Source organism: Centropristis striata, chromosome 10 (genome assembly GCF_030273125.1).
Source record: "Centropristis striata isolate RG_2023a ecotype Rhode Island chromosome 10, C.striata_1.0, whole genome shotgun sequence".
Lineage (NCBI taxonomy): Eukaryota > Metazoa > Chordata > Actinopteri > Perciformes > Serranidae > Centropristis > Centropristis striata.
The window spans coordinates 13217146-13223584 of NC_081526.1; positions in this window are offsets into that span (position 1 = coordinate 13217146).

A 6439-nucleotide genomic window follows, 5' to 3' on the forward strand; every position below is an offset into this window, starting at 1 on the left:
TTATTTATGTTGCTATTTATTTAAATAAAGTTCACTTCCTAAACATTCTGTTGTTTGACTGTTTTTCAATCATTCATTGGCAATATTTACTGACATCATTAATGACTTCAGATAACTTCACTCAACTTTTACTTTTCACATTTATGTTTACAGTTGACAATATTGAAACCTTACACAAACATATATTTTTAATCTAATTCTATAGCACAGCCATGTGAAAGTCTGGGTAACGTTTTCTGTCTGTAATGCATTACAAATAATCTTCTTATAGCACTGTATAATTATAGTAATAAACTCTCATAAATATTCATAATTCATTATAATAATTGTAGCACATTAGAATGCATTTTATAATGAATTATGAGGTCAAATATCCTCATAATTCATGATTACTGGCCGCTTATAGACATTGTTTTTGCAAGATTCATAGTGTTTTATAATTCTCATAGCTGAAATTCATTATAATTATCATCATCATTATAGGCTAATCCTAACCCCCATAACACATTATAAGTATTTTTAAAATGCATTATAGACATCGGCTTGCAAAAACAAGGTCAGTGAGTGACGAGAAATTATAAAATATTATGATATTTGACCTTAATAATGACATTATGACTGATGACTAAATTATACTATGCTATTAGCAGATAACGCTTTAAATGTTTAATCATTTTAATGTTCATAATGCATTATAAACATCGGTTTCTTGAGTGTTACCTGGATCTCTGTTTTGGAAGAAGTAATAATTTTTTAATCTTTTAATCCAAAAATATGAGTTTAGTCTGCAGTGAATCTACTAGTAGTGATGGTGCCTCTCTAATAAATATTTGTTAATATACCTACCCAGAACCCCCAAGCAAGCAAGTTTGCAACACAAACTTGTTAAGTATTCCTAAATACTGTTTTATTTGTCATATAATCATTTGATACCAGCTTGATGAATATTTTATCCAGACTTTATAATGACAATTAAAAACATAAATACAGGAGCAGAAAATACTGGCATTTTGCTGGACAGAACACTTTAATTCCCTCATCCTCTTCTAATGGCTGATGACGAAGCATAGTGATGATGCTCTGGCACCCTACGATAATGCTGTGATGCAGAGCGATGATGCATCGGACCCTGGTGACCCTTCCTGCTGGCCCGTTATTCATAAAGCTGGGAACAGACAGGTGTCTGACGTCTGACAGGAAAGGCTATGTGGGAGTCAAGTGACACAGCAGCAAAATGAGAAGCCAAACCATCCGTGAGCCAAGTGAACTCTGCTGCTCTACTCTCACTGCTCACTCGTTAGACACAAGAAAGAAAACTCCATTTAAACTCCTGCAGGACTACTGCATGTTCCAAACTTACAAATGTGCTGCTCGCTGCATGTACATATTTACACAACAAGAGGGCCACTTCACTGACACATGCACACTCACAAACATTCACACATGTAACATATGGTTTGACATTTTGCCATATGACCCTGGTGAGGATTCAGCATGAGAAGAACGTCATGCATTAACGTAGAGCCGCCGCAGACATACCAGTCCTCAGCTGCTGCAGTCGTGACCTTCGATAACAAGCTTTTTGAAACCAGCTCTCAACAACACTGTGTGACCATTTGATTTATAGATGTCAGTGTTGTTGTTGTTGTAGCATATTTTTGCACATAAATCAGAGTGTCAACATCAAATAGAATAACAGACAGCCAATGCTTGTGAGAGTGAGAGCGTAATGCATATTCGTATGCAGAAAAACACAATACTAAAAATAATAATAAATAATATTTTTTGTTGTTTTTATTATCTGAAAGACATTGCAGATATGGTCCTTAAAGGATGTCTTTACCATACATTGTTTATTTCCAAGATTAATAATTCCCAGAAGGCACCAGCAAACTGTAAAGAAAAATGGTTGATATTTTAAGGTGCAAGTCAAATTAATTGGCTACACACAACATGTTTTCTGATATTAGTGTATTACAGATGTATCACTATTGGTGTACAGTGTATGGACCAACAAATAATGAGAAATGGCAGTACAGAAATAGCAAAGATATGTGTAAGTCAACTCAGTTAACTTCTCAACGAAACTTGATTGATTGATTGATTGATTGATTGATTGATTGATTGATTGATTGATTGATTGATTGATTGATTGATTGATTGATTGATTGATTGATTGATTGGTAAATGGTAAATTGTAAATGGACCTGCACTTATATAGCGCTTTTCTAGTCGCTTTGCGACCACTCAAAGCGCTTTACACTACAGACTGCGCTCATTCACCCTTTCACACACACATTCATACTGGTGGCAGATGCTACCCTAAACGGTCCCACCTGCCACCATTGGGAATTCATTCACACACCGATGAACACAGCATCGGGAGCAATTTGGGGTTCAGTATCTTGCTCAAGGATACCTCGACATGTAGGCTGCGACGGTCAGGGATCGAACCACCAACCCTTCAGTAGGGGGCCAACCAACTGTACCAACTGAGCCACAGCCGATTGATTGATTGATTGATTGATTGATTGATTGATTGATTGATTGATTGATTGATTGATTGATTGATTGATTGATTGATTGATTGATTGATTGATTGATTGATTGATTTTATTTTAAAACATTCAAAAAATAATCCAATATTATCAACAAAATGTTAAGAAGTTGAAGAATGTTGAAGAATAAGAAGAATGTTGACGTTATGTACATGTATGTTTTCTCTATGTATGTATTATACATAGAGATATCTAACAAAATAAAACAAACTGAGTAGCTAGCCCCAGCCTGTCCTGTCCTGTAATACCACTTGTGCATTTTAATGGTTTAAAATAGTATCTGAGTTTTCTTGTTAAAGTTCTGTTCCATTTCTATTCTCCACACCCACAGTTTTTAATCTTTTTGCTTTCTTGAACCAGTAATTATCTTTTTAAAAATTTGCTAAATACAGGTAGGTTTGTGCCTGATAAGAATAGTGTAAAAGTAAAGAGTAGTGGGCCAAGGTTTGAGCCTTGTGGCACTCCACAAGAAACATTTATTCTCATGAGGAATTCTGGACTTCTAAAACCAGTCACAGTCAGAAACTAAGTTGGAGCTGTGACTGAGGGGTCTTTTCAATGCATATCAGTATCTGTGTTGTGACTGTCGAAGGCTACAGTTAAATCTAAACATATACTGACACCTGATGCACTGACATTAACACAAGATATGATGTTTGCTTATATAATCACATTGCAAAGATGATCCTTCCACTTCCACTCCTGAAATGTCCTTGGCCATATCAGTGTTTGTCTGTCTGGTGAGTGTCCGGTATCCATCTCAGCGACAGATATGTGGAGCGGATTCTGTTTATAACTTATTTGTTTGTATCTGTACAGGATGTAAACTAAGCTTGAGGTTTGGGACACCCAGTGCAGAGACACACAGGAGGTAAAGGATAATGTTAATATTTTAAATCTATATTTTAGAGATATAAAAACAGCAGGATAGTGTCTGTTATCTAAACTGCTAAAGTCAGTTGAACAGGTGAAGTAAAGACCACACTGTCGGTAGCTTACAGGACGCGAAAAATTCTGTAGTGAACGATACAAGAACATGCTGATGGGTTCAGGGTTTTTTTTAGCTAGACCATCTTGTTTTCTTGTGGAGTGAGCACTGCAGCAAATTGTGTTAAAAAAAATAATATTTATGCTGCTTGTCAGCATGAGTGATTCCAGGATTTTTTAAACGAGGTAAATACTGCATAGATAATTGGCTTGCAATATTTTGTGCAGTGTCCTGTGCCCTAATGCAGGTGGTGTAACATGAAAACAGGCACTGCACAAGACCTGGGATATTCTCTGATACTCTAGAGCCCAGGGGTGTCAAATACAAAGCCAGAGGGCCCAAATCAGCCCTCCAAAATGTCCAATCTGGCCCACTTGATGACTTTGCAAAGTGTGAAAAGTGATTCATTCTAATTTCTCAATAAAATGCTGCTATTACTATTATTCTACTGGAGAATAAGTGAAGCAGCCCCTATACTGGATTTACAGGTATATATACCACATGTTTATGTAGACAAGCGTCGGCTACTATTCATGCAGAAGCTGCTGGTGGAAAATATCGTAAATAAATAGGATGTGATGTAGGAGGTTTGGGTTTTCCAGCAATAAAAACAGAAGTAAAGTAAAAATGCTGCTTCTGAGGGTTTTCCACCACGACCAGAATAGAATTCTCTGAAAAAGCAATGAATATTTATAATGGTCATTAATGAAGGGGGCAATCTTATTTCAGGGGGCAGTGACACCTCAAGCCCTCTAGACACGCCCCTGCTTTACAGCAAACAGTAATTTTTAGTAGTTTTGATGAAAGCGTAACTTTCGGTATATGCTTCTGGTATTTTTCACACTGTTTTGGAAAAAGGAAAGGAGGGAGTGTTTCCTTTTAAATATCGAACAATGGTGATCTTAAGAGTGAAAATAACTGATAAATATTTAAAGAAACTTTATAAAAGGAGGGTTGATGTTAGATTGAATTATAATAAACTACAATTTTCCTTGTAATGAAGGATCATGGTCTCTGTGCAACTCTGGCTCATTGATTTGTTATAGAAGGCATAGTAATAATAGTTTTTGGACAACATTGAAGATCGGTGGCACAGAAGGTACATCAGGATACACAGATGACACTTGGTTGTTTTTCATGGTAATGACGAAAAGAAACAGAATAATAAATAACATATTTGCAGACTCAAAAAGTAAAATGGAATCTGCAACGCTTTTCATGATTCAGACAGGACTTTTACACACACAAGTGTTACTTGGATGGACCCTTCCTATCTCATCTCTCTGCTCTCTCCCACACACACACAGACACAGGAAGTGAAAAAAACTTCCACACAGAGACAGCTTGCCATAAAACATTCAGAGTGTTTTGAATAAGTAACTGGGTTATCAAAAGTGAAAGTGCATTGAGCAGAGAGGTTTCCCAGAATCTATTTGTGTGGTCAAAAGCAGAAGAGGCAGAAGATTAAGGGGGGGGGAAGCAGATGCTGGAGAGAAAAGTGTAACTGTGAAAATGTGAAAAACAACTTCCCTCCTCAGTGATCAGCTACAGATGAGAGAGGAAGTTAATGTCTGATGACATATGGGAAATTCAGACTTAGGAAAGGTAAATTATGTTGTTTTAGCGGAGAGAACTGTTGCATAAGAAACAGCAGATACACACAAAGCCTGAACGTGACGTAAAGCACATAAAAACACAGTCAGAAATATTCTCAGGAAGCCTCTGTAGTGGGCTCTTGGATCTCTCCCCTCGCTGTGAGATTAGCACTCTCCTAATTGTGTGTACGTGAGTGAGAAACCGTTCACATGCGTCATTGCCAATAACCGAGCGCTCTGGCAGGATGAGTATGAATACCAGAGGATTTGTGGAACTCGTGGAGGTTCACAGCAAAGTAAATAAACAAGTTTCGGAAGTGCTCGACACGACTCTGCATAACAGAGTTTGTCTTCTACATTAGTCAGGTCACTGATCTGTCCGGGGACAGCGGCAGCTATGAAGAACCTTTTAGTTATTTAAGTTTAAAATTTCCATTCCGGTCGCAATGGAGTTAGTTTTATAACGAAGACTCAGAAGTTAGTAAGAACAACTTTAACTATAGACAACCTGTGAGCAAAATAATTAATTTAAGCAGCTTAATTTAAAGGCAGGGGTTGGAGCTGAGGATGAAGGCAAAATTTCAAAACCATCATACTTTTAATGACCACAAGGGTTGTTGTTATTATGCTCATGACAACAATTCTATGCACTGAATGTAAACAATCACACATAGATTTTAATGCTACAAAGTTCAAGTTAAGTGCATATCAGAAAATGTGTTGCCATTACAGTTTTTCACAACCGCTATGACCCGTTTGTCAGAACCTTAAAAACTTTTTCAAAACTGTTAACGCACATCAAACCTGATACACACAATCCCCCAAACAGTTAATTTCATGGTCAAAATCACCCAGTGTAACTAAACACAGACACACACTTCCAAAATACAATAATACACTAACACAGTTGACCAAATCTACCAAAACACTGACACACGTTGTCTTCCAACAGAAACATTTAGTCAGTCACAGCACAGTGTCATAAAAAACACTGACAACTGATGGAAGAACACAAACTCAATCACTTTGCATGTGTCAAATCGACTTTTTTCCTTTTTCTTTTACAATCAACAGATTATTGTATTGATCATACATGTAAATTAACCCTCTGGAGTCTCCAAAAGCTCCAAAGCATGACTTCTTCATCATCCAGACTAGAAAACAAAGCAGCGTGGAGCCCTACTGTAAATTTACCTCTAAAGTTCTGGCTGTAAACTCCATGAGGCCAGTTTCAGTTTGATGATGATATACCAAGTAAATCTGGAGACAAGCTCAAATAGATTTAGTATAAAATGATA